The sequence below is a fragment of the Euleptes europaea genome, chromosome 7 (genome assembly GCF_029931775.1).
Source record: "Euleptes europaea isolate rEulEur1 chromosome 7, rEulEur1.hap1, whole genome shotgun sequence".
NCBI lineage: Eukaryota > Metazoa > Chordata > Lepidosauria > Squamata > Sphaerodactylidae > Euleptes > Euleptes europaea.
Window position 1 is genome coordinate 93,476,426 of NC_079318.1, and position 14,991 is coordinate 93,491,416.

Below are 14,991 nucleotides of genomic sequence, written 5' to 3' on the forward strand. Positions count from 1 at the left end.
GAGTTGAGCTGGTGAGGTGCAAAAGACACAACTTTCAAACATGACATTTCCTTACAGACTTGGTACTTTCCTGTGTGTGTGTGTGTGGGGGGGAGTTCATAAAACCATGTGTGGCTGGATGCGTCAGCTGTTCCAACGTGCGTCCATTCACTCCTTTGCACATGGCTTGTGCTAGATGGCTGTACCATCTGTGTGACAGGAGGGGGGGTGTCCCATTTGCAGTCGAGCCCTCGCGCATGACTGCCTGCATGCCGTGTTAGGCATGCGTAAGGCGAGCGCCCTCCGGTCACAATCGACTCATGGCGACCCCGGCAAGGGGCTGTCGAGGCAAGCGAGAGGCAGAGGCCATTGCCCTGTGTTAGGCAGACGTGCACAAAATTCATAGGTCGCTCCAGGCCCTCCAGAGATGCGCACCGAAACAAATGCCTGAATCGCACCCATAGAATCATGTCTGCTCCAAGCCCCTGTGGGGTTCACCCTGCAGAAATCCATGCCAAAGTTGTTCTTTTTTTCCCCCCATAGTGAAGATGGCACAGGATATTTTGTTCCGTTTGGCGGCAACAGACTTAACCTAGACAGGTGTGCATAATATGGATTTCCTGGTGACAAGACAGATCTCCCATACAAAAAGCCTCTCTCCCGCGCTCTTACCTTTTCCCCTTGGATATTTCGAACCCCTGAAATGGAAACGGGGTTCTTCTTGCTAAGGCCCGGTGTTGAACTTAAGCTGCACTTGAGAAGGAAACATTGGGTGCTTCCGTACAGGATCTTGGCATCCTGGAATGCCCAGCCAAGACCAACCCCTGGGCCTTCAACCAATTAAAAGGGCCGGAGGAGGGCAGGTAAACACTTACCTGCCCAGGTGGAGCCAGACTGGATAAGGACAATTCTAGCCAGTCTGTTTCCTTTTCCTTCCCCAACAAATATTTTTTAACTGTGCATGTTTACTTGGGGGGTAAATTCCTCTAAATCCGGTGGATCTTATTTCTGAATAAATAGGCCAAAGATCGGACTGCAAGAAACCTGGTTTCCTAATTTTTTCCCTCCCATCTATATGTGAGAGAGACTGCTGAAGCAGGGAGCACATGTATGGGGAAAGGGTGGTGGGAACATGTCCTGTTTCCATGTTGGGTGTTTTTTGTTGGGTTTACGCATTTGTCAGAAATTAAGCCCAAAGCCAGTGATGTCTCAAAAGAAGAAGAGCTGGTTTTTATATGCTGACTTTCTCTGCCTCTTAAGGCAGAATCAAACCGGCTTACAATCACCTTCCCTTCCCCTCCCCACAACAGACACCCTGTGAGGTAGGTGGGGCTGAGCGAGCTGTGACTAGCCCAAGGTCACCCAGCTGGCTTCATGTGGAGGAGTGGGGAGACCAACCCAGTTCACCAGATTAGCCTCCGCCGCTCATGTGGAGGAGTGGGGAATCAAACCTGGTTCTCCCGATCAGAGTCCACTGCTCCAAACCACCGCTCTTAACCAATACAACACGCTGGCTCTCATTAGTCTCAGATTTCTACTGCAGTCTTTGAGATGCCAAATTGCAGAATTACGATAATGCAATGAAGTTGCCCAACACTGGGTCAGGGGGAAACATAGAGCTGGAAGGGGTCTCCAGGGTCATCTAGTCCAACCCCCTACACAATGCAGGAAATTCACATCTATCTTCCCCCTCCATTCATTCCCCCAGTGACCCCTGGTCTATGACCAGAGGAAGGCAAAAGACCTCTGGATCCCTGGCCAATCTCGCCTGGAAGAAAATTCCTTCCTGACCCCAAGATTGGCATTACCCTGGGCATGTAAGAAAGGCCACGAGAGCCGAGCCCTGGCTTATCCCTTCCTGCCCTTTGTCTTACAATCTGTCAAAGTTCACAGAATTAGCCTTGCTGTCAGATGGCCATCTAGCCTCTGCTTAAAAACCTCCAAAGAAGGAGAGCCTACCACCTCCCGAGGAAGCCTGTTCCACTGAAAAACAGCTCTGTGTGCCAGGAATTTCTTCCTAATGTCTAGCAGAAAACTCTGACACTGTTTATGCTCAGAAGCCTGTTGTCTTTATTTTCTAGGTGAAACAAGACCTAAATAAAAGAGAGAAATATATTTATTATAAGGCGCTTATGCATATATTAAAAACAAGCCCATATAGTAACAGATACAGCGTTGCCACATGGACTTGTTTTCAATTTATGCATAAGTGCCTTATAATAAATATATTTCACTGTTTTATTTAGGTCTTGTTTCACCCAACCTTTTGGTTACCCAACTTTGTTTTTAGTTTGGGTCTTCCCCCCCCCCCCGTTTCATCTAGTCTTTATTCTCTAGCCAGCATGGCATACTGGCTAGCATAAAATTAGGGTTGCCAACCCCCAGGTGGTGGCTGGAGATCTCCCACTATGACAAGTGATCTCCAGGCGACAGAGATCAGTTCCCCTGGAGAAAATGACCATTTTGACAATTGGGCTCTATGGCATTGAAGTCCCTCCCCTCCCCAAACTCCGTCCTCCTCATGCTCCACCCCCAAAATCTCCAGGTATTTCCCAACCCAGAGCTGGCAACCATACATAGAATCATAGAGCGGGAAGGGGTCATACAGGTCATCCAGTCCAACCCCCTGCACAATGCAGGATCAGCCTAGAGCAGGGGTCGGCAAACTCATTAGTCAAAAGAGCCAAATATCAACAGATTGAGATTTCTTTTGAGAGCCAAATTTCTTAAACTTAGACTATATAGGTAGGTACACTGTTTATTAACTTAATAAACTTTAATTAAAGTTTTACGTCTTAATTAAACTATAGGTACACTGAATAAAACTTGATATCATACTTAATAGTGATCTTATTTATTGATAAAAATTAAATTGTAAGTCCCTGCCATTTCCCCCTCCCCGTCCGGAGTCCTTGTCTGGAGGCCTGGTCTACTGCCATAAAAGCCTATTGGTAGACCTGGCCTCCGGCTGAGTCCCATTGGGAGGCCAGGTCTACCCACTGGCTTTCTTGGCGGTAGACCTGGACTTTTTCCCCTCCTCGGAGTCCAGGTCTACCACCAAGAAAGCCAGTGGGTAGACATGGCCTCCCAATGGGACTCAGCCGGAGGCCAGGTCTACCAAAAGAAGCCTGCCCCGACCAACAGCTGATAGGCGGGCGGGGGGGGGGCAGGAACCGCCGAGCCGCACGCCCAGCAATCGCGCGGCTAGAGGGGAGAGGAGGCTTTAGCCTCCCAACCATTGAGGGCAAGGGAAAGGGGGACCCGGCCATTCTCCACGGCGGGGGGGGGGGGGGAGAGACAGCGCGCCTGCTTGCCTGCTCTCTCTCTCTTTCTCTCTCTCTCTCTCAGGTGTGCCGGCTCCGCAGCCCGGCTGCTGGCGTGATCGGGCGCGAGAGCAGGGGCTCCGAACCAAGTTTGGAGAGCCGCACTCAACGTGCCAAAGAGCCGCATGCGGCTCAGGAGCCGCAGTTTGCAGACCCCTGGCCTAGAGCATCCCTGACAAGTGTTCGTCATGTTGGACTAGGGCCAAGGAGCTTTGGATTCAAATCCCTGATCTGCCATTTAGCTCATTGGGTGACCTTGGGACATTCATTCTCTCTCAGCCTAGCCTACCTCCCAGGGTAGTTGTGAGAAGAAAAATTAGGAGGTGGGAGACCATGTTAGCTGTCCTGAGCTTCTTTGAGGAAGGAGGAGGAGAACGATAAAAGAATTCCCAGGTTTGAGATCTATATCAGATTGGTGGGAGGAAGTGTGTACATAAAGGAAAGATAAAGGATAACAATTCAAGAAAGATTAAGATGTAGAAGGAAATAATAAATGGGAGCTGCAAGTGTGTGGACTGTTAGAGGTGTCTTTGGCTACCTTTTATTTATTCCTGTGTCAAAGACATGGGATCAAAGAAATATACCCCCCACCCTCGACTAAAATCTTGGACTTGGAGAGACCTGGATTCCACTGCGCCTCAAGAATTTTTTTGATGATGAATTTTTTTTTTGATGATATATTCATGTGTTAGATAAAAGAAGAAAAGAAGAAATCCCTTCTTGGGAACTGTGTACAACTGGACAAGACTGAGTTTTCCTGCCACCACTCTGTACAATGGAAATTACTGTGATTTCTTCCGCATGTTTGTTAAGAAAGATCGACACGGGGGAAAAAAGCGTTTAAAAGGGGAAGGGAGATAGTTAAGGCCGGGTGGGATGCTGGGGTGAGGACAGAATGGAAAGATATGATCCTTCATGGGCGGGGGATGGATTATTCACTTTAGCAAATATTTGAATCAAGGCTCTCCAATGGAAAATGAATGTCGTTATTAAGCCCAGGGAAGAAAATGAGAAAGTAAGAGGAGATTCCGCAATGTGTTGCATTTGTACCAAACATAATGTGGATACTCACCTGCAAAGGCCACCATCTTTAATAATGGCTTTGCTGAATAATAAAAATTTATAAAATATATATATAAAAAATAATAATGGCTTTGCTGGTGGGTGGGGTGGCGCTCTGCCTACAAGCTAGGGTTGCCAACCTCCAGGTGGGATCAGGAGATCTCCTGGAATTACAAATCTCCAGAGGACAGGGATCAGTTCCCTTGGATAAAATGACCCCTATGGAAGGTGGACTTTGTGGCATCATAACCCAGTGGTTCCCAACCTTTTTTTGACCAGGGACCACTAGGACTTTTTTGTTCGGTGCAGGGACCCCAAGGTTCAAAATAAAAATTCCGAGAATTTGAAAATAAACTTTAATCATAACTGTTAGTTAAACATTAAACTTAGAATAATATTTGAATATATATTTTTATAATAGAGAACTTTTAATTGAAAATATTAATTTATTATGGGTTTATAACTTTGTTTCGCGGACCTTAATTTAGTTCTTTCAGACCCCTGGGGGTCCACGGACCCCTGGTTGGGAACCAATGTCATAACCTATTGAGTTCTCTCCCGTCCCTCAATTCCACCTCCAAAGCTCCAGGAATTTTCCAACCCAGAGTTGACAATCCTACATAACTAGGGTTGTCAGGTCCCTTTGCCACTAGTGGGAGGTTTTTGGGGTGGAGCCTGAGGAGGGGGGTTTGGGGAGGGGAGGGACTTCAATGCCACAGAGTCCAATTGCCAAAGAGGCCATTTTCTCCAGGGGAACTGATCTCTACTGGCTGGAGATCCGTTGCAATAGCAGATCTCCAGCTAGTACCTGGAGGTTGGCAACCCTACTACATAACAAACCCTAACCGTGGGCTTTTTCCCCATGACATAGATTTGGGAGGATGCCTTTGGTTGGTGAAGAGGGAGACGCTCTCTGCTCATGCTCGGAAGCACTCTTGTTTTTGGAAATCATATTTGATCAGGGCCTCAAGGATGCCATACCACCTTGTCCTGGATGCTTTGAGACTGAAGCCTGTATGCTGGAGATTGTGTTGAGGGAAAGCCCTCTGCACGTGCTCACATGCTCACGCTTAAAAAAAATAAAACATTTCATAGATGCCAAGGAATTGTGTTCTCAAATACTCATGGTGGAAAAATTCCTTCAGTTTAGAAAACGCTTCTGCCAAAGAAGGAGTGAGGGGATAATTGGACAGGCAAAAGTTAGTAACAGTTTGCGTAACTAGTGGGAGTTGTTAAGAGTTAGAGCGGTTCTTCAGTGGAACAGGCTTCCTCGGGAGGGGGTAAGTGCTCCTTCCCTGGAGGTTTTTAAGCAGAGGCTAGATGGCCATCTGTCAGCAATGCTGATTCTGTGACCTTAGGCAGATGATGAGAGGGAGGGCATCTTGGCCATCTTCTGAGCATGGAGTAGGGGTCACTGTGTGTGTGTGTGGGGGGGGGAGGCAGTTGTGAATTCCCTGCATTGTGCAAGGGGTTGGACTAGATGACCCTGGTGGTCCCCCCTAACTCTATGATTCTATGAGTCTCTACTGATTTTAAGTCCAGGGGTCTAATTCTGCTGCCAGATAATGTTCTCAAGTGCCGTACGGCGTGGAGCTTTGTATTCCAAGGAGGACAGATCTTACGAGGCTGCCAAACACCAAGGAGTTTAAACCCCAGCTGAACACAGTCTGCTTCCAGCTCCTCCCCATCGTAGGACATTTCCCTTTTAAATAGTTCTGAATCAGCTTGAGGCTGGACCTTGACCCTTGCAGAGGTGGGGCCAGGCCGGCTCCACCTTCCCTCCAAGACTCCAACTTTTCCAACTCTAGAAAAAACATCTGGGACAGGCAGCAGGAAATATACAGCGGCGTTGTGATACCTTAACTGGATTTGATTCCAGCAGAAGCTTCGGTGGACTAGCTCTATGGCTTCTTTGCAGAAATGCCAGAATATTTCAGAGAGGGTATCTTTCCATGGCTGAATGCCCTCCTTCTAGTTAATGAGCCTGCTGCAATAAAAATTTGGTCATCTGCTAAGGTGTCACAAACGCCTGTCTGTTGTCCCTGCAACGGGCTGTTAATCGAGATGCCAACTTCAGCGTGGGAAATACCTGGAGATTTGGGGGTGGAGGTTGTGGAGGGTAGAGATTTGGGATAGCTCAGCAGGTATACGATGTCACAGAGTCTACCCTGCAAAGCTGCCGTTTTCTCCAAGGAGAAACCCTTTTATTTAGGACTGCATTGACTAATTTTGATTATTATTTATTGGCAGCCCTAACTGAGCATGTTAAAATGTCGTCTTTTAGGTGTTTCATAACCATTGTTTGCATTTACATTGTAAGCCACCTTGGGTTCCCCTGAGTAGAAAGGCAGCTAATAAACGTTTCAAATAAATAAAAAGACAAGATCTTTATTTATTGGATTTATATCCTGCTCTATCCTGGCCAAGCTGGGCTCAGAGCGGGCGACAGCATCTCTTGTTGTCTGGAGATCCATTGTAAATCCAGGAGATCCCTACTCCCCACCTGGAGACTGGCAACCCTAGGCTAACACAGCTACCCCCCCCCCTCGAGGATTATAGGTTGGAGAATTTGGGTGCCACAAAGATTGTTGTTTTTTTCCAACTCTGGCTCTTTCCTAAACTTACTCTGCATAAGAACATAAGAGAGGCTGTGCTGTATCAGACCAAGGTCCATCAAGTCCAGCAGTCTGTTCACACTGTGGCCAACCAGGTGCCTCTAGGAAGCCCCCAAACAAGACGACTGCAGCAGCAGCATTCTCCTGTCTATGCTCCACGGCACCTAATATCATAGGCATGCGCCTCTGATCCTGGAGAGAATAGGTGTGCATCATGTTTAGTATCCATTTTCACTAGTAGCCATGGATAGCCCTATTTTCCATAAGGAAAGCCATGCTGGATCAGGCCAAGGCCCATCAAGTCCAGCCGTCGGTTCACACAGTGGCCAACCAGGTGCCTCTAGGAAGCCACAAACAAGATGACCACAACAGCACCATCCTGCCTGCGTTCCAAAGCACGTAATAGGCCTGCTCCTCTGATACTAGAGAGAATAGGTATGCAGCCTGACTAGTATTCATTTTAACTAATAGCCATGAATACCCCTTTCCTCCATTAATATGTCCTTAAAGCCTTCCAAGTTGGCAGCCATCACCACATCCTGGGGCAGGGAGTTCCACAATTTAACTATGCGTTGTGTGAAAAAATACTTCCTTTTATCTGTTTTGAATCTGTCACCCTCCAGCTTCAACAGATGACCTCGCATTCTAGTATTATGGGAGAGGGAGAAAAACCTCTCCCTGTCCACTCTCTCCAAACCATGCATAATTTTATAGATCTCTATCATGTCACCCCTCAGCCGCCTTCTTTCCAAGCTAAACAGCCCTAAGCGTCTTAACCGCTCCCCATAGGACAGTTGTTCTAGTCCCCTAATCCATTTGGTTGCTCTTTTCTGCACCTTCTCAAGCTCTGTAATATCCTTTTTTAGGTATGGTGACCAGAACTGTACACAGTATTCCAGGTGTGGTCTCACCATAGATTTGTACAAGGGCAGTATGATATCAGCAGTTTTATTCTCTGTTCCTCGTCTAATTATGGCCAGCATGGAATTTGCCTTTTTTACCGCAGCCGCACACTGGGTGGACATCTTCATTGAGCTATCCACTACCACCCCAACTCAGCTGTGCTGAACTGTGTTGAGCTTGAGCCTCTGATCCAGGCTCCGTCGTCTGTTTTTTCCTATTGGACTGTGGATGTCCAACCACGGACTGGGGGGTGGCTCCGGGTGGTTGGGAACTGTATATAAGTTAGGGTGTTTTGCAGTTGTTAGTTCTCTCTTTCCTGTTGGCTGAATAAAGTGGTTGCTGTTGGAACTCTGTTTCCGGCATTGTGTGTAACCTATGCGTTCATAGTACAGGCCATCTAGTCCGACCCCCTGCTGTGTGTGTTGGTGATGGGGGGGTGTTCTCAAGACAGAGACATTCCTTAAGGAACAAATTCCAAAAAGGTAGCCATGCGAGATGATAAAAATCTTTCCCTCAAGGCAATTTACGCAGCCTACCGTAAGTCAATACAATCACCAGCATGGGATATTCAATAAACAATGAGGTAGAATGCAGACATCTGAAAACAAAAGTTAGAACACAGTGCAATAAAAACAGGATAAGGAATGCAAAAACGGGTTGCAGAAAGCAGAAACGACACAGTAAAAACGCATACAAGCAAGAGCGCGATAACCTACGGCCCCTCTCCCTTTACGATAGCTTCCTCTTGACCAATTCAACTTCTGTTGGTTTTTAATAAGGTGCCCAAGACTTGTTTTATTTTGATGTCCACCGCTCCACGGACTAGCCACCACCAGGTTTGAGAGCTTGCACATGGAATTAGACAGAAATCAATGGAGGAGGAGAGCTGTCGAAGGCTTTCACGGTCAGCGTTCATTGGTTCTTGTAGGTTATCCGGGCTGTGTAACCGTGGTCTTGGAATTTTCTTTCCTGACGTTTCGCCAGCAACTGTGGCAGGCATCTTCAGAGTAGTAACACTGAAGGACAGTGTCTCTCAGTGTCAAGGGTGTAGGAAGAGTAATATATAGTCAGAAAGGGGTTGGGTTTGAGCTGAGTATTGTCCTGCAAAAGTATTGTCCTGTAAGTATCAAGATAATGTGCTAATGAGGGTATGGTATGTTAATATGGAACCATTGTATCCTGAAGTGATCTGTTAATGTGTGTAATCCAAAGCTAATCTGTATGGCTATTGTATGGCTTCCTGTATGGCTTCCTGCCCTGAAAAACCTCCAGACAAAGACAACATTCAACAATAGCCATACAGATTAGCTTTGGATTACACACATTAACAGATCACTTCAGGATACAATGGTTCCATATTAACATACCATACCCTCATTAGCACATTATCTTGATACTTACAGGACAATATTTTTGCAGGACAATACTCAGCTCAAACCCAACCCCTTTCTGACTATATATTACTCTTCCTACACCCTTGACACTGAGAGACACTGTCCTTCAGTGTTACTCCTCTGAAGATGCCTGCCACAGTTGCTGGCGAAACGTCAGGAAAGAAAACTCCAAGACCACGGTTACACAGCCCGGATAACCTACAAGAACCGAGGAGAGCTGTGTTGGCCATGAAAGCGCATAGAACCTCCATGTGCAGGAGCAGTCTGTCTCGAGGAATCACCAGCAGGAGCAGCCCTTCTGTTGACAACCCCGCTGACGGGCTTCCCTGCGTCACTGGAACAAACAGGATGCCTGAAAAGAAAGACCCGCGTGTCGGGTCTTTTAACTGGGCTTTACACTCTATGCGCCTCGGGGCAGCCCAGCGTTCCCCTTATCGGCCAAGCCCGCTGCCAATCATCATTTCCGCCCGCCCCCTTCCAGCACGAGGTTCCCATTGGTCGAGAAAGAGAGGGCGGTTCTCTCCTCCAAGAGCTCGCCTCCTCCCCACCCCCGCTTCCGAACGCTCGGAGACCAGGAAGCGGCGCTAGCGCCTCCCATTGGCCGAGCGCGTGCGCCGTGCTTCGCCTGTCCTCGAGGCCCCGCCTTTTCGAACTTTCGCAGGCCCGGCGGCCGAGGCGGCGGCTCCCATTGGCTGAGCGGGTGCGCTCTCCCTCTTTCATGTCCCTCCCTTTCGAACGTTCAGACGCCAGCTGGCGGCGTTGAGTTGGGAACGGAGCCGCCAGCGTGGGAGGTGAGTTTTTTTTTTGCGTGGGTCCCTTCGGGATCCGCCAGGGCCGGACGGCTGGATCGGGATCTGGAATCCCCGGTTGCTGGGTGGCTCCTGGATTCTTGCCCCGCTGTCCTTTTTTTTCTTTCCGGGGGAGGGGGTGGACTTTTTGGCCTTCCCCTGGGCAAGAAAAGGGGGAGATCCAGTGGCGGGGAAAGGTGGAAAGAAAGATCCCTTGGGATGGTCGAGGCTTTGGGGCATCTTCCCAGAGACCCGAAGGTTGAAACGTTTGGGGGAGGGTTTCCAGTGCTCGGGGGAACCCCCCCTCCCCGGTTAACTTGCGGAATTCCCTGCCTCAAGATGTGACGTTGGTTTGTGACTTGTGTGTGTGTTAAGTGCCGTCAAGTCGCTTCCGACTCATGGCGACCCTATGAATGAAAGTCCTCCAAAATGTCCTATTTTTGACAGCCTTGCTCAGATCTTGCAAATTGAAGGCTGTGGCTTCCTTTATTGAGTCAATACATTGAGTCAATTTGTGACTTAGGTGGCGCTTTAAAGGGGCCGGGTTCATGAAGGAGGAGGTCTGGTAGGCAGTCTGGATCCTCCATGTTCGGAAGCAGTGTACCTCTCTGAGTATCGGTGGGTGAATGGGGGGCGTCTGCTCGGCCGCTGTGCGAAACAGGATGCGGGACTGACTGATCCTGGGCGGCTGTTATGATCTCAGAATTTTCCTGGAACAACAATGAAATCAATTGGGGGTAGATCTGGAATGGATTAAAGGAAACTCTGCTTTCACGCAAGGCAGAGTTTAGCTTACGGGACTCACTGCCACAGTGTAAAGGGATAGCTTTCAAAAAGGGTTTCACAATGGGCTTCTGTATGGTTAGAAGAAGAGTTGGTTTTTATATGCCAACTTTCTCTACCCCTTAAGGGAGAATCGAACCGGTTTACAATCTCCTTCCCTTTCCCACAGCCTGTGAGGTAGGTGGGGCTGAGAGAGTTCGGAGAGAACAGTGACTGGCCCAAGGTCACCCAGCTGGCTTCATGTGTAGGAGTGGGCAAACCAACCCGGATCACCAGATTAGCCTCTGCCGCTCATGTGGAGGAGTGGGGAATCAAACCTGGTTCTCCAGATCAGAGTCCACCGCTCCAAAGCACCCCTCTTAACCACTACACTTGCTGGCTCTCACCACGTTATTAGTTAGAATAACCAATTCATTCTCAGTTATGTTCGATCCAGGAGTACCTGAGAGACCAACAAGACTTTGGGGATATGAACTTTAAAGAATCAAAGCTCGCTTCCTAAGACACAAGTAGGAATTGACCGAGTCAGAAGGAGGGAGGGGTGCTGTAAAGAATGCAAAGCTACCCTGCATATTGTAATCAGCTTGATCAGAGCAGGGGGGGGGGTGCTTGGGGGCAGGAAATTAGCATCTGTGGTGAGATAAGAATCTTGTGTCCCTGTTCAGCCCTGGAGGGGTCCATTGTTCTGAACTTGTGAGTGAACTCAGCCTCAGCAATCTCAGGTTGTAATCTCCCTTTGAAGCTTCTCTGTTTGAGGACTGCCATTCTTAGGTCGGCAATGGAATGATCTGCATCCTTTGCAAGCATTCTTTACCACACCGCTCCCAACTTTTGACTGGAATATAAGGGCTCAGAGATCGCCATTCCTACTTGTATCTGACGAAGGGAGCTTTAGCTCACGAAAGCTCATACCCCCCAAAATCTTGTTGGTCTCTAAGGTGCTACCAGACTCGAATCTACTCATTCTGTTACAGACCAATGCGGCTACACTCTGAAACCATGAACACTGAATCAGACCCTGGGTCCATCAAAGTCAGTATTGTCTACTCAGACTGGCAGCGGCTCTCCAGGGTCTCAGGCAGAGGTCTTTCACATCACCTACTTGCTCGGTCTCTTTAACTGGAGACGCCGGGGATTGAACCTAGGACCTTCTGCATTCCAAACAGATGAAGAAGAAGAGTTGGTTTTTATATGGTTTTATATATCTCTACCACTTAAGGAAGAATCAGACTGGCTTACAATCACCTTCCCCTCCCCACAACAGGCACCTTGTGAGGTAGATGGGGCTGAGAGAGCTGTGACTAGCCCAAGGTCACCCAGCTGGCTTCTTGTGGAGGAGTGGGGAAACAAATCCAGTTCACCAGATTAGCCTCCACCGCTCATGTGGATGAACGGTGAATCAAACCCGGTTCTACAGATCAGAGTCCACTGCTCCAAACCACCGCTCTTAACCTCTACACCACGCTGGCTCTACCAAAGTACAACAGCCTCAGTTCAGTTATTTTAGCTTCTAGGGTCAGTTCAGGCTTGATTTGATCTATAACCCACTGATTTGTTTTTTTGGCGGTCCAGGGTATCCAGGCCACCAAGACTAGATTAATTCATGCCATCGTATTTCCTATTACTATGTATGGGTGGGAAAGCTGGCCAGTGAAGAAAGCTGACAGGAAGAAAATCGATTCCTTTGAAATGTGGTGTTGGAGGAGAGTGTTACGGATACCCTGGACCGCCAAAAAAACAAATCAGTGGGTTATAGATCAAATCAAGCCTCAACTGACCCTAGAAGCTAAAATGACTAAACTGAGGCTGTCGTATTTTGGTCACATCATGAGACGACAAGAGTCACTGGAAAAGACAGTCATGCTAGGAAAAGTCAAGGGCAGCAGGAAAAGAGGAAGACACAACAAGAGATGGATGGACTCAATAAAGGAAGCCACAGCCTTCAATTTGCAAGATCTGAGCAAGGCTGTCAAAGATAGGACATTTTGGAGGACTTTCATTCATAGGGTGGCCATGAGTCGGAAGCGACTTGACGGCACTTAGCACACACACAGGGTATCCGTAACACTCTCCTCTAACACATTTCAAAGGAATCTACTTTCTTCCTATCAGCTTTCTTCAGTGTCCAGCTTTCACACCCGTACATAGTAATAGGGAATACTATGGGATGAATTAACTTGATCTTAGTGGCCAGTGACACATCCTTACACTTAAGAACCTTACTATTTACAAAATTCATACCCCACCTTTCCACCCTCTTCAGGGCCAACAGGTGCCCAGGGCTCTTGTTGCGACTTGACCGAGCCTATCTCGCAGTCCTGTCGTTGCAGCTTAGGCTCAGGTTTCACGCTCGGCCCCATGGAGGAAGGCTGCCCAAGTGACTTGCTCGTTGGGAAAGGGGATTTAAGAGGTAGTGCGGAAGGTTTAAAAGCAGCCGGGGAATCCAATTCGAGCAAAATGGGCCGGGGACACCTCAACGTAGTGTTTTACTAGGGGCAAATGCTGGCTTTGTAGGGGAGAAGGTTATGGGTTTCGTTTGGGGGTGTTCAAAACTGCTCCCTGGAGACCCTGATGGTACAAGCCTTTTTCGGTCTCTCTGGCTCTGACCGACCCTTTGTCTGCAAAGCTTAATTCTGTTTGTTATGGTCACATTGGAGTGTGTGTGGAGCCTCCCCTTGCCTTTGGTCACTGGCATCTGGTCTGCGCAGTCAGGGTTCCTGTGTGCCGTCTCTTCTTACCACAAGTATCAGTCTGATCTGGAGAACCGGGTTTGATTTCCCCACTCCTCCACATGAGCGGCGGGGGCTAATCTGGTGAACTGGATTTGTTTCCTCACTCCTAACACATGAAGCCAGCTGGGTGACCTCGGGCTAGTCACTGTTCTCAGAGCTCTCAGCCCCACCTGCCTCACAGGGTGTCTGTGGTGGGGAGGGGAAGGGAAAGGCAACTGTAAGCCGGTTTGAGTCGCCCTTAAGTGGTAGAGAAAGTTGGCATATAAAAAACCAGCTCTTCTTCTCATGCAGACCTGTGTCATATAGCATGTGTGAATGGATAGGAGTTGAGTCAGATAACAATGTGGAGTTGTAGAATGAGCTGTGTAATCCAAGAGCAGCTTGTCCTTGCTTGACAGCCAGTGTGGTGTAATGGTTAAGAGTGGCGGACTCTAAAATCTGGGGGAACCGGGTTGGTTTCCCCACTCCTCCACATGAAGCCAGCTGGGTGACTTTGGGCTACTCACAGTTCTCGCAGCCCCACCAACCTCACAGGGTGTCTGTTGTGGGGAAGGGAAGGAAGATTGGAAGCTGGTTTGATTCTCCTTAAAAGGCAGAGAAGGTCAGCATATTAAAAAGCAACGCTTCTTCTGATGGTCTCCTGTTCAAGTACCTGCTTAACTTCTGATTAGATATGGCTAGCTTGGGCTACCGGTGGTGGTCACAGCCGATTCATGGCAATCCCGTAGGGTTTTTCAAGCAGTCATTTGGAGGTGGTTTGCCATTGCCTGCCTCTGCATAGCTACCCTGGACTTCCCTAGAAGTCTTCCATCTAAGTACTGACCGGGGCCAACCCTATTTAGCTTCCGAGATCTGGCTAGCTTGGGCTGTCTAGGTCGGGCCTTTATCCTAAATAAAAACTGTATTGTTGTTTTAATTTTTACAAGATTTATTTCGAAACACAAACAAACATATAAACATTAAAATAAACAATCATATTATTAAAATTTATGTGGAGCTTTTTAAATTTACGTTTTAGTAGTTCACTTCTTTTGAGTTGGATTACTCTATTGTAAATATATCTTCATATCTAATATTTATTGTAAAACGTGTATTAGCTAAATATTTCTTCTTCTATTTTAATTCAATTTTATTGTTAGTTTTCAACTATGTAATAGAAAAAGACACTCAATTTTTTCCTGTAAAACTATATTGTTTCACCGTCCTCTGCCTCCTTCCACTTCTGGAAGTATTGTACCAAAGTTGGACCTGTGTATACACTTAAAGGTCCCCAAAAGGGTCCCTGGAGATCAAGCCCTACGAGGAAAGGCTGAGGGACTTGGGAATGTTCAGGCTGAAGAAGAGGAGGTTGAGGGGGGACAGGATTGCTCTCTCGGAAGTATTTGAAGGGCTGTCACTTAGAGGAGGGCAGG